Source organism: Varanus komodoensis, unplaced genomic scaffold (genome assembly GCF_004798865.1).
Source record: "Varanus komodoensis strain SLA01 unplaced genomic scaffold, ASM479886v1 scaffold9, whole genome shotgun sequence".
NCBI lineage: Eukaryota > Metazoa > Chordata > Lepidosauria > Squamata > Varanidae > Varanus > Varanus komodoensis.
The window spans coordinates 18,935,017-18,949,213 of record NW_025336598.1 but is presented as its reverse complement, the minus strand read 5'-3'; positions in this window follow the sequence as shown (position 1 = coordinate 18,949,213).

The window sequence follows — 14,197 nt, the reverse complement described above, 5'->3', positions numbered from 1 at the left end:
TTAACTGAAATGCCAAGGCCAGTGAGCTTCAGGAATGCAGTTTGAAATCAAGCTGTTGGAAACTGGTCATCTTCCCCTTCCTTTCTCCTTCTAAGTGAATCCAGACAAGAGGCTTCTAAATATAGGCTTTATGTAAAGCAGGCAATCAAGTTAAGAAGCCAGTTAATTAGAGTGGTTAGCACTCACGCCAAGAAGTTAATTCCAAATGGAATCATCCTTCCTAACCAAACAGAGTTAGCTCCATCATCAAAGTGTCTTCCCCAGAACCAAAGGTGATCTGGTTCTCTCAGGGCATGTTGGCCTTGGTAGTTCAGCTGAGCTTTCTGAGCCTGCCTCTTCTTCCAGTTCAGATTCAGAGTCTGAGGTTTGGAATGCTGCATTTTGGGAGCGATGGTGGAAAAGCTGGAAATATGACCTTGCATGTGTAGAAGCCCTTTAGGATTATATAATGTGTTTGTATTCTAGAAAACGTTTAGGGTCCAAAGGCACCATCTACCAGCTGTAGTCCTTCCATGTTTTCCCACTACTTCTTTCATCTTTCAGCCTACTGTTCAGGAGGAAAAGACAGGATAGCTGTATGATGCCTTTTTACTCTCAGTGTAGACAGCCCTCCTTTCATCTGAAAGCATTACAGCTGAACCCTGAATGTCTTTTCAGAAAGGAAATGAGGAAAGCAGCAGAAAGGGATGTTAGACCCCTGTTGATGGATTTAGGTATAGACAAAATTGTGATTTTTTTAGGCATTGCTGATAAACCCAGAGTAGCAACTCTGAGGTGCCAGGGGCCATTTTTGTCCTGCTGCTGCCCTTGCTGATACAAGATTCAGCAGCAGCAAAAACCCAAATAAATCCAGGAGTTTGCCACTGAAATTTGGCAGCAAATCGCTACAGAGCAGTAAATAGGTCACAAGCTAAATTATTCTCAAGCTAAACCTGACCTTTTTTGTACTGCTCTGTGGCAGATGCAAAGCAGTAAAAAGGTCAAATTTGTTGGAGTAAAGCAACAATGCTTGTGCTAAGTCATCTGAGACATTTTTTTTTGACATAGGATGGACTCAGAGAAAAAGAATATTCGTTTCCTCTGCTAGTTTTTCTTGTAACTTCTCGGTGATGTAAATACCGCTCAGGCTTCCCCCCTTTCTTCTGCATCAGTTGTCAGTATTATTTTGTTTATGCAAATATAATGGCTGCAACTTCATGTTTATTTCAGAAACTATTTGGCTGGCTCAGAGCTACAAACATCCAATATGATGTGATTGTTTTTCACATAGCAGTGTCTTTCTATCATGCTTGTCTTGCACCACTTATAATACAGCTATAACTTACCAAACAAATACGTATCATGAAAACAAGTTTAATGTAACTTATTTATTTATAATAGTAATCCTCTGGTTTTGTGCCACCTCCAATGTTGGCAGAATGGTGATGCAGTATAGGCATTGGGGTGCTATGGATGCAAATTGCCCACCCCTAATTTAACATCTAATTTTCCATGCCTCCCTGATGTGTGTCACTCCAAGGGACTGGTTTCTAATGGTACTTTATGTACATATGTATCATTTGTTTCTTGCTAGCATCATCTGTCATATAATGGAACCAGAGACATGCCAATTCTAACTTTGCTATTTTGGCTCATGTTGTCCCAGAGGAAATGTATAAAGGTTGATTAGAGGAGCTTTCATATTTGCATAGTTAGTCATATTAAAATTAAATGAGAACAAATGTGAGAACAAATGGTAATGCCATTCTTTTTGCAGGAGGGTTGGGAATTCATAATTGCACTCTTGTTTCCTAGTTCATTTATTCTGTTTACGGTTTCATCAGAACACATCCTGTCTAATCCTATTAAGGACCTTCTTTCTGATGACAAGGGTAGGATCAATTTAGAGAGGTAGATAAGTGTAGAAGAATAAAGCAAGGTGAGGGACTTGGGGAAGTATTGAAGAATTGTTTACACATTGTTTTTATTTTGTCCAGCCCTCTGACATGTTCCAGAGACCCACCCCCTTTCTCTCAACAACTCATTGCTGGCTGGTTCTTCAGATCCTGGATTAGTATCCCATGCTACTATTGCCAGTTTGAATTTATAACTGGCAAAACAGAGAAGTTTTTGCTGTAAATGAATAGAGAAGAAGCAGAATGAAGGAGGGCAGTAGGAGGGAAATGACCACACTCTTACTGGCTGCCACCCAAATTTAGAGTTGACAGCTTCACTGCCTGCTGTAGGAATGCATGGACTTCTTTTCTCCTCTGCTAGATGTTTGTGCAAGCATAAAGACAGTGTAAATCCTTAATGCTCTTGCAACCAAAGGAAACATAACCCTTTTATGGTTGCTCCTGAACCTCTCACCGCTCAGGAAAATGGGAACACTTCAAAATATGATGCACTGTGAGCTTGACAGAAGGGAAGAAGTTCTTTCTGCTTCTTCCATTGCTGTTCCTCACCCCCTTTCTTTTCTCACAGGCCTTTAAGGACAGTGCATACATGACTGGGGTTCAGTCCCACTGTATTATATGGACCTGGACTGGGGATTAAGAAGAGTCATGCTATACTCCAGCTTTGTGTGGTGCCTCTCAGCCATTCCACAGTATCTGAGCTTTGTGTAACTAAGAGCCAAGGCTTCCCTCACTTGAAAGCAGAGTTGCTTGACTACAACTCCCATCAGCCCTGATCATTGGCCAAATGGCTGGGGCTGATAGGAATTGTAGTCCAACAAAATCCAGAGGGATACCTCTTCCCCAGCCATGAGATCTACTGCACATATATGAACCTAAGAAGAGCTTATGGACCAGACCAAGCCTATCTAATCCAGCATTCTGTAGCCAACCATGGGAAAGTCACAGGCAGGGGATGAGTGTAACAGCCCCTCCTAACCATCCTGTATATAGACATATTTCATTTGATACTGGTGGAGGGATATAGCCATTAGGATCAGTAGCCATAATTTTGTTCAATCCTCCTTTTAAAGCCATACAAATTGGTGGCCATCACTACAACCGATGATAGCGAATTCCATAATTTAACTATGCACTGTGTGAAGAAGCATTTCTTTTATCTTGACCTGAGCTTCTCACCAATCAGCTTCACTGATTACCTGGTTTCTATTATTATGAATGAGGGAAGAAGGGCCTCCCATTTTCCACACTATGAATTAGTCTGTATGACTCGTATCATATCACTCACTCACTCTTTTCTAAGCCAACCAATCCAGATATTAGTATTCCTGGTAGGGGAACTGCTTCAGCACCTTGATCATCGTATTTGCCCTTTCCTGCATTTTTCCAGCTCGACAATATCCTTTTTAAGCAGTGACCAGACCTGTGCACAGTATTTCAAGTACGCTTGTCCTGTCAATTTGTATAAATTCAGTTTTATCTTCAGTTCCTTTTCTATTGGACCTAATATTGCTTTTTTCCACACTCTTGATTGACACATATGTAACCCAAAGACATATCACATGTCAGGGACAAACCTTAGTGCACCCCCTGCCTGGCTCATTTCATTTTGTAAATTCTTTCACTGATGTAATTCATTCATTCGGTTTATATGCAGAGAGCAGCTGCAGTCTATTTATGTTTTTTGAAACATAAGAAACATAACCAACAGGGTTATGCAAACTGTGTGTTCTTGCATCCAGATCTTACTTTAAATCTTGTCACAACTTCCATGTGTGGTTTATCTTGCATATGTAAACACTTGTCATCTGTATTCTCCAGGGAAGTTTCAGGGAACTGTATAATTACATGGCAGTGCACAGAGCTTTCATTCTTCATGCAGTGCTGGGCCCTTCCTATTGAGTATGTATTCTAACTTTTTCTGGTGATCGTCACTCAGTAGGCAAACATTTTATTCTACAGGCCTTTAGTGTGTAAGCTGATTTATAAATATGGTGCAACTACCTTTAATGGGTTACCTTTATTTTTTTTAATGCTGCTATACCTGCTTAGTTTTATGGCAATTGTTTTAACTTATATGTTGCTGCAGTATTATTGTATTTTATTGCATCATGGTTGGCTGCCTTGAGCATCCTTTGGAGGAGAGGTGGAACATCCATTTAACAAGTAAATGACATCAATGCAGTTCCTTCTTTTCACAAAACATGCTGATGAAAAAGAGGTCTATACCAGGAAAAGCAAACATCAGTGCTAATGACTGGAGATGAGGGTGCTGGGCGACAGATGCATATATGTATTGTTATTTTTATATCCCACGTTTTCTTCTTACAAGAAACCCAGGACTTCCACCTCTCTACTTTATCCCCTCATATCTGTGAGTCAGGTCAGACTAATCAGCTTCATGGCCAAGTGGGGACTGAATCTGGGCCCAACAATCTAACTGTGGCACCTCATGGATATCTCTAAATGCTCCTCATTATCTAGATTGCTTGCTCTTTATTTCTACAAGGAATATTTTTGAGGAACAGGGAAATCTGGCCTTTACTCTCAGGGATCCCCCAGGTAAGTACAATTCCTTTCTCTCAGTAGAGAGCCCAGAACCCAGGTATCAAATCCACATTTTGAGGGCCCTTCAGCTTGAGGTCCTCAGCAATCTCTCCCTTTGAAGAGGTCCCTTGCCTTGCCTCTAGCATCCCTGACCATGTTGTTTGCCCTTACCGCCTGCGCCAGCTTGCACCACCATGTGGAAAGAAAGAGCAAGGAAAGAGGAAGCACCTTCATCCCACTCCTATCACGGCTCACATGCATGGAAAAATGAATGAACAGGCAGCAGCTACCAGGAGGAGGAAGAGCGGGGCTAGGGTGCCCTGAGAGCCTGTACTGCCCCCCCGCCCTGGTGTGTGGGCCTTGACAGATGCCCAGCAGTACCAATTTCTGATGCCACTACTGCAGGGACCCACTGTATCCTTCCCTTGGAGAATTGGCAGTCATGGCCGCATTTGCAATTGGCACCATCGGTGTTTCATGGCATTGCATAACAGGTCAAATGCATCGATACGCTAATAAGCCAAACTATGTTGTTATTTATTTCTAAGGACAACAGAGGACTGGGGTACATGACATGGACTACAGGTAAAACACTTAACTCTGAAAACATTCCTCTGTGCTTATTTAAGAGCTGTTCCACCAGCCAGGCTGCCTGGATTGCCAATCGCTGGCTCCCTAAATGGATATTGTCCTTTCATTTCATTCCATTTCAGCATGACAAGAAAAATGCAGACAAGGGCTTTGCTTATTGCTCACATTGTGTACACCCAGATGCTATTGTCAATGTATTCTGCCAGTATTGCCTCTGGGGAATTCATTGCCAGAATGAATGTTGTCTTTTGCAAGAGGGATTTAAAAGAACAAGAGCTGCAACTGCTCAGAAGTCCTCATGTACCAGGCTTCCCAGGATGAATGGCAGCTGTTCCAGGACATGGCTCCTGATCATTTCAATGGGGCTTAAGCAGGAAAACTTGCCACTAAGTTCTACCCTACACTACAGCTTTTTCTGCATTGCTTAATCCAGAATTACTGACAGCATTTAAAGCATCTCAAATATTCTTCAAAGCTTTCCACTATTTCATACAGTCACGTAGCATAATTTGAATTATGTGTGGAATACACAAAATGGTGGCTCACAAAGAAAGAAGTATGTGGTTTTTCTTTCCTGCTATGAACTGGCCCTATGTTGATATCACAAGTGTATATTACCTACATCTGATGAGATTTATGGCTAGTGATGGCAGATGGCATCCTCTGTGAATTTTACCACCTCCAGTGAGCCTAAGACCAGCAGTAAATCTTCTTGTCTCAATTGGGGTGTGTCACGTCTTGCTACTGACATTAGCAATCTTGCTCATGGGATCTGTGGTATGAAGGACTGATTATTATGGAACAGGACATGGCAAGAACATTGCATTTGAAATTACATGTAAAGGTACGTTTGGATCAGAACATAACCGAAAAGTGTTTCAGACTGCCCATGTTGTACCTGTAATTAAACCAGTTGGAATCCAAATTGTGCAGGCTAGTATTTTTCCTCTCTTAACTATCCATGTTCCAGCGATATATATCAAGTTTCATGGCACAGCTCCCAGGCTCAGCATGAGCTGGTGTATCTATTGTCCTCAAGGAACAGAATGAAGGAAGGAAGGATAAATGACAGTGCAGGCTAAAGAGTAAATGGCTAGGTTCTCATCCACAAAAACTCACAAGACAATGACTAGGTTCACACATCACGACAAGCAACCCTGGATTTTTACCATGGTTGGCAGGTTTTTACCTCAATGAGTCTACAGACAATCAGGCTCATGGTGGTAATTCTCCTCCCTCCCACCATTTCACTCCTCCAGGCAGTACCCCAGAAGACAACACGGGAAAATGAGGCTTTTCTCTTTGACAGCAGTGATTGTGAGCCAAATTGGGGTTACTCAGGTGTCAACATGCTCTCCTGGGCAAACAGGGCTCGTTCGCTGAAGCGCAACGCAGAAGACAAGGGAGCTGAGCAGGTACCCTCCTGTCCTGCTCCATAGAGGACCACTGAAGTAGGAGTGCAGGGGGTGGGGTGATCCATGCTTAGGCAAAAAGGAAAGACATCAGCTGGGCACTATAGAAAGAAGCCCCACTATAGAAAGGAGGGCTGAGAAGCCCATCCAGTGCTGCTTGGATACTTCACTTGCGTATCCCCCTTTCTTGTGCCAAAGAGGCTTTCCCAACCCAGTGCCCACACAAGTATCTTTCCTGTAAATTATTTTATTTATTCAACTGACAGTGGTGAAGCAGGAGCCAGCCCTATGATCCCTTTCTTGCTCCTGCTTCTTTCTGGAGCATGTGGGGAGAAGCAAGGGAACCAGCTGCACAGCACAGCTCCTTTCTCAAGGCTGATCAGTGGATCACTGATCTTCACTGATCTTTTGGGCAGGAGGTGGGCAAACTGGGATGCCTCTGGCAGCTGGGCAAAATGGCAGCTGCCAGTGGTGCTTTCTCACTAGTCACTTGGCAAGTGCAGCAACAGGTCCTTCTGGCCAAGCAGCTCTCTGGTGCCCACCTTGCTTCCACAATGAGTTGTGTTTTCCAGGTGCCAGGATTTGGGCAGCTCCAGGTCGCCACCTGCTGACTTAGCCCTAAAATAAGCACCCTGGGAGTGGCAGGATTAGTCCTAGACCTGCCAGGATCTTCATGAGCATCCCCTGGGAGCCCTGGAGGAAGAGTTATTTAACAGCAGGCTCTTACCTCCAGGAGTTGTCTCAGCAATGCTGGTTTTCAGTGTTCTGTAGCTGTTTCCTAAATCCACATCTTGTTGCTCCTTCTCCAAAGTACATTGCTGTATGTTACATTGCCTTCCTGGTTCCTGCCCTCTGGCCTGTTCGAAATATGTTCTTGGATACTGGACTACAATATCCTTGCCTTGCTTCACAACTCACTCCTGGTTCTGACCTTGGCCTGTATGGGATTGAGCTTTGGACTTGCTGCTGGATGGGTTATTGGACTCTGGACTTGTATCCCCTTGATCCATGTTGCCTGGGAGAAGGATATTTCTAATCTACTATCTTTATGAAAAATAAACACCAAGACCATGGTGTTGCATAAACACCAAGACAATTGAAATAAAATCCTTACGGTTTACATCAGTCAAAAATATGCATATTGATGTGGAAATGTTTTTTGAGATCCAGGCTCTATGCAAATCCATGTCCTTTACTATTCTAGTGAAAATTCTTTTCCATACTTCAGTTGTCTGCAACTCTTTTTTATCAGTCTGCTTTATACAAACTATATCTGAAATAATATTTATATGTTCAAAGATGTGGTTTTCATTTCTTCATTATACCCTGCAAAATTCATTACACCCTGCAAAATTCCACAATTCACTGTTAAATCAAACATCTTCGGATGACTGATGTTTTGAGGCCTGGCTAAAGTAAGCAAAGAGATGACTGTTCAAAGCAGAACTGCATTCCTTCTGAGCATGGACGTAGGCAAACCAGTCAACATAGTAAAATGGGGGCCTGCATATTCTCCTGTGAGTTTCTATTTTATATGCGCCTAGAAGAGATTAAGAGTTAATTATTCACCTATATGTGCATACTGGATAATAACTCCATGGCCTACCTGTTGGATCACATGCCAGTCACAGGCAAGCTGTTCGTAAGAGCACCATAGGGTCACATTCTGACCTTTCCTTCTAGAAAGGAAACTTCTATATTCCCAAATAAACTCCAGGGCCTTTCATTCCCAGTTACTTTCTTACAGAAGCATATTTCATACAATGATAGCATTTGTAGGAGCCATCTGACTTACACTCTCTCTCTTTTTATACTTTTGCACTTTCTTTTGCAGATCTATGTTACGGCCTTCCTTCCATCTCACAAGCCATGGGGCAAATTAGCATTTTGTGATGGAATTTTCATGGAATGCCTAAAGTATTCCCTGACACAATTAACAAAAGAGAAAAGGGAAAGCCTCAAACAGAAGAAGCAAACAAGGGAAAGTGGGGAGGGAGAAAGGAGACAATGCTTCAACAACTGCCATTCTTGGCAGCCAATTTGTTCCTCGTTCACTGCTGGCAGAGGCAGGAGCAGGCATGGAAGAATGGCGTTGCTTGCACAGCATGTCCGGCTCAATTATGGACGAGTACTGCGCAATTCCTGCTGGGTGCGCTTGCCAGGAACTTGGATTCTGGACTGCTGCAAAGCAGAAAGGAATCCAGGAAGCTGAAACGTGGGAATCCAATGACTTTTCCACACAAAAGATTCCTTGCGCATCCCTAGTCTTTACCAAAATATATTGGCCATTTTACTATTTTAGGAGGCAATGTTATTATATTCTAACTTTTTCTGAGGCTCTCATTCCTTTTTAGCTTCCCTGGTGAAATTGGAGGAGTAAAAAGTTATGTATATACCCATGCTTGAAATTCAAATTAATTTAATAGTCCTTCCCTCTGACTAAAGAACTCTGTGAATGTAGTTCTGTGAGGGCATGGGTAAGGGATCTTGAACAAAAACCTGTGAACACTGTTACCAAACTACAATACTAAGAATTATTTTTAGGATGCCAATACAAGTTGAATTGACATAAAACTATGTTTACTCTGATGGTATGCAGTAAACTGCATACCGTCTTTTATTTAGAAACTCTTTATTTCTAAGGAAGACATGTGTGTTATACTTTGACACCATCACTCCAAGTCAGGGATATGCAACCTAGTGTTCCCCAGTTTTGAATTACAACTCCCATCATCCATGATCATGTGCCATGCTCTCTGGGGCTGATGGGAGTTGAATGCAGAACATCTGTACAGTGCTCACATCTGCTTTATGTCATATTTTCTTTATTGAGTTAGTACCAACAAAATGAAGTCATCCTAAGCAACAAGACACATTTCCAACCTTGCATATTCAGCAATGGTAGGATGAAAGAGGTGCTGTGATTAAGCATGCTTTTTGAAATGCAAATGAACTTAGAATCAATCATAGAATAGTAGAGTTGGAAAGGGCCAGAGGGCCTTTGGGTCCAACACTCTGCTCAATGTGGGACTCTAAGTTAAACCTTCCCTCTCAGATGGCTGTCCAGTTGCATGACTCTAGAGTGGGCGAGTCCACAACTTCCTCAGGTCATGGATTCCATTGTTGTACTACTGTTAACAGTCAGGAAATTTCCCCTGATATCTAGCAAGAATCTGTTTCCTGTAACAGAAGACCATTATTCCTTGTCCTGCACTCTGGGATGACCAAGGCAAGATCCTGGCCTTCATCTCTGTGCTAAGAGCAGAAACAGAGGTCCCTTCTCTTAGGGCTCATGCACACCTTGCCATATTAAAGCGTTGGAACAGGAACACCTCCTCCAGCATCAATTCTTTAGGGCATAAATTATTCAAATTGTTATTATCAAAAGGCCCTAAATGACTCAGGTTCCTTAACTCCATCGACAGATACTCCATCCCCGATGATCTCCCAGGGCAGTGATGGCGAACCTTTTAGAGACCGAGTGCCCAAACTGCAACCCAAAACCCACTTATTTATCGCAAAGTGCCAACACTGCAATAAAACCTGAATACTGAGGTTTTAGTTTAGAAAAAACAACTCACAGCCAGTCCAAGCAAATATATATATCCTTGGCAGCACACTGACCGGCCATGCGAAAGCTCAGATGACTCATGGCTAGTGAGTTGCTCAGATGAGTCGCAGCTTGTGATGTCATTGCCTGGTGCCGCTACTCCTTTCCAAGCATGCGCATGGCCCCTATGTGCGCTGTTCTCTGATGGTCGGCTGCTGGGGCGATGCTGGGGCGACTTGGCTCGCGTGCCGACAGAGGGCTCTGTGTGCCTGCTGTGGCACACGTGCCATAGGTTCGCCACCACTGTCCTAGGGCCTACAGCTGATAATTCCCATCTTAGGGATTGGATATATCATTCAGGTGCCCTAACTGACCAATTTTCAGTTCTGCATTCCAAGGCTGCTCCTTGGTTTAAACAAATTAAACATGACTAAGATCTGATTCATTAGTTTGCATCCCTAATCATAGCCTTAGGGCAACCTTTTCAGCTCTTTTCCAAACCCTGTATACAGCTTTACTATTCAGTTGCTATTCTCATATTCCAGTGGAGCAGCGTGTCTGTATCTGTGGATCACCTGAAGTAGAAGACCTCTTACATTATATTTTTCACTGTTCTTTATATTGTGAAGTTAGAGAAAAAAATTTGGCATCCCGCCTTTAATGCCTACTCTGAGTCTGAGAAACTAGTGTTTTTGTTATCAGATACTGATACACATGTGTCTTATCGAGTTTGTTTTGCTCTCACCGCCAAAAAAATAAGAGCTAAGAAAGCTTTGAAGGGGACACCATCCTAAATTATGCTTGGACTGTCTTTTAGTATTATGTTTTGATACATCTGATTTATGGTTTTATTTGTTAATCCAATGTTTTACCTTGTTAACTTGTAATGGCCTATGGCTAAATACAATAAACTGACTGACTGACTGACTACTGGCAGCATGAGCCTAGATGCATGGAGTTAGAAAATGTAGAATCACACATAACATGTGACTTTCCACTATTCATTTGAAAGCTTCACTGGCTATTTTTCTCTAAAAATGCACTGTGGTTATCACCCCATCCTGTTGGATCTCTGGATATTCTAAGTGTTGTGAATTAGCCATCAGAATCTTGGGAATCAATGCAAGTTCTCTAGGAGAAGTAGAATGTCAGCCTGCATGAAAGGAACCACCCACAAGGCTTAAGAACAGGAGGATCTATGCTCTGTGCAGGGAAAATGGAATGGGTTGGTTCACACAGTCAAGCAGCCCCTCACACTTATTTTGGCCACACTGGGCTGTGGGGCATACATGTGGTCATTAAAAAAAATCATCACACTGTTCAGAGAACTTTTTTTCTGAATGGTATATAAAGCTTTAAATAAATATCATGTCATTTGAATCCAGTGAGGATGAATTGTTGGTGTGCTTAACAAACTATCCATAGACTTAAAACAGCAGGGTAGGGAAGTTTTAGGGTAGTTTCTGGGTAGTCTGTTAATGAAACCAACAATCCGCCCTGGCTGGGTTTGGATGATGTAAAAAACTTAGCTGTAGTCCTCTCCTAGCTAAGGGAAAATGGATTTTCCCAGGAACAATATATCATTGTGAGAGATCCTTTTTGTAATGTAAAATATTTTGAGGTGTTATGTCTTGAATGGGCAATCAAGATCTATTAATATAAAAAAAAAACCATATCAGGGCAGAGCTGAAAACTGTTAGAACTGTCTAAAGTATGTGGTGATAAAATATGTATCAACACAACTGCTTGCAATTTTTACACTTCTTGGAGACACGGCTGAGATAACACCTGCGTTTCACACTGTGTGGCTAACTGGGCCTAATGAATCGATGGCATTGTCTGTGCAACACTATTGCTGATACAAATTGTGTTGTGCTTCCCTAAACAACCTCTAGCACAACACCATTAGTGCTTGCTGACACAACAGGTTTCCCTAGCCAATTATGCTAGTGCAATGTACCTTACATATAGGGGCAGTGTTATACTGGGGATTACCCAAAGGAACCCCTTACAAGGTAAAATAAGGTTGCTCAGTTGCTTGTTCGGGAAATGGAAGTGGAATGGAAATGATGTGTCTGAGATTTTCTTGTATGGAAGACTCTAATCATCCCAGCAATGATCACTTCATGGGAAAATAACTTTTTTAGCTTTATCAGATTCATTCATTTATTTATTTCTTTTGATTTCTATGCCACCCCATAACCTGAAGGCTCTCTTGCCGGCTTACAAATGTATTTCACATAGATATGGCCATTATGATAGCACTTTTAAAAGCCATGTTGGCATGTTATCAATGATGTTAGCATCATGAGATATACGTGTACGTAAGCACACTGAAGGCCATTCATCCATTTTCTTGCCAGCAACATCAACCTTAATTATATGATTTTTTTTCAGAATAGATAATGACAGTGCTGAAGCACAAATAATCCTTCTTCTTCCTTTCTCCTTGAGCTATATTTTGTGGTTTCTAGTACTAAGAACCATGTTAGTTAACGAACATGAAGCAGTGAGACCAACCCATAACATTCTGGAATATATGATATGTGGCATGAGGGTGCCACATCACACCTATATTCTGCACTAGTCAGTAGTACTTGATACTATTGAAGGGTACGGGAATACAGAAGATTGGATCTGCAAAAGAAATTAGTTGCTGAATTGATCCATTAGAGAAAAAAAGAATCCAAAGTAACAGTAGGTAAGCCCTTTATTAGAACCAGCTAAAAGTCACCATATATAGGTTTGCAAGTTCTCCAGAACCCTTGTGCTGCATGTTAAACAAAACTTTCACAATCTGCAAAACTTGCCATGCCGAAGGAGCAAAGTTGTGGGACCTACTTCTCCATATTTCTGCCTAAATGTTGAACTGAATTTTACCATGCTGCCATAATTCACATTTCTGATGGGCTGTAGGGATGCGGTAAAAATCACTTTACTGTACGAATGGCCAGATACTACTTGATCTTCACACAGCTGCAGCCACCATATGTAGTGCTTTTTGGAGGTGGGCTGTTAAGTGGTAACACTATTGCACATGGATCTAGAATAATAGAATAGCAGAGTTGGAAATGGCCAAGAAGGCCATCAAGTCCAACCACCTGCTGTTGCAGGACACCGACTTACACCATCCCACTCAGATGGCTGCCCAGTTTCTTTTTGAAAATCTCAAGTGTGGGAGAGCCCACCACCTCTCTAGGCCCCTAGTTCCACTGTTGTATTGCTCTGACAATGAGGAAGCTTTTCCTGATACCTAGCCTCAATCTAGGTTGTCACAACCTGAGTTGCCTGAGTTTTTTCCATGTCATAAACTCTGGAATGCCTAGATACTAGATCTAGGATACATTTGATGTTTAACAGCTGCAAGCATCAAAGTAGTGTTCTTGATGTTAAAATATGGGATATGAAATTTGCACTATGATTTTGGGCCCACCCATCTGTCAAATTGGAGCTGAATAGTGCCCAGGTATGGGGTGTACACACATGTACATTCAAGAGGAGAAGCATTAAGTATTTAACTGGATAGTAGTCTCCAATTCAGGATATATTTTGCAGTCACTGTATAGGTCCAAAAGGAACAAAACATTGATTACAGTTAGCTCTTCACTATGGCCATTACCAGCTATATTTTTTTAATGTAGCCTTTGGGATAGTTCAGTGAAACTTGGAAGCTATTTCATAGCTCTGTGACTTTTAGGTAGTCCTATTCAAGATATGATGGTACTCTTATTACCTACTTAAATTCATTTTGGGAGGCCTTCCCTGGCACAACCTGGTGCCTTCCATTTGTTTTGGGTGACAGCTCCCAGAATCCCTGACCATTAGTCACGTTGCCTGGAGCAGAAGGGGGTTTTAGTCCAAAGCATCTGGAGGGCACCTGGTTCTTGACCGGGAAGGGGGATGCATGGAGAACCCAGGAATTCCAGTCTTTGCTTGAAAAGCACTACCTTGGAGTATACGTGCAATCCTACGCATGGCTATTGAGCCGCGAGTCCCACAGAATTCAAAAAGCCAGTGAGACACGTTCCTGGATCTAATAGCTGATGATAGCCAGTCAGGTCGTTGGACTGCATTGGCTTTCACAGGGATAATGGGAATTATGCCCGAAGCATCTGGAGGTTGCAAGAAAGTTGGCACGTAGGATTGCAGCCTTAGGGGTAAAGTCCTGTGCGTGTTTAGACCTACAAACGAACAGCATGCCC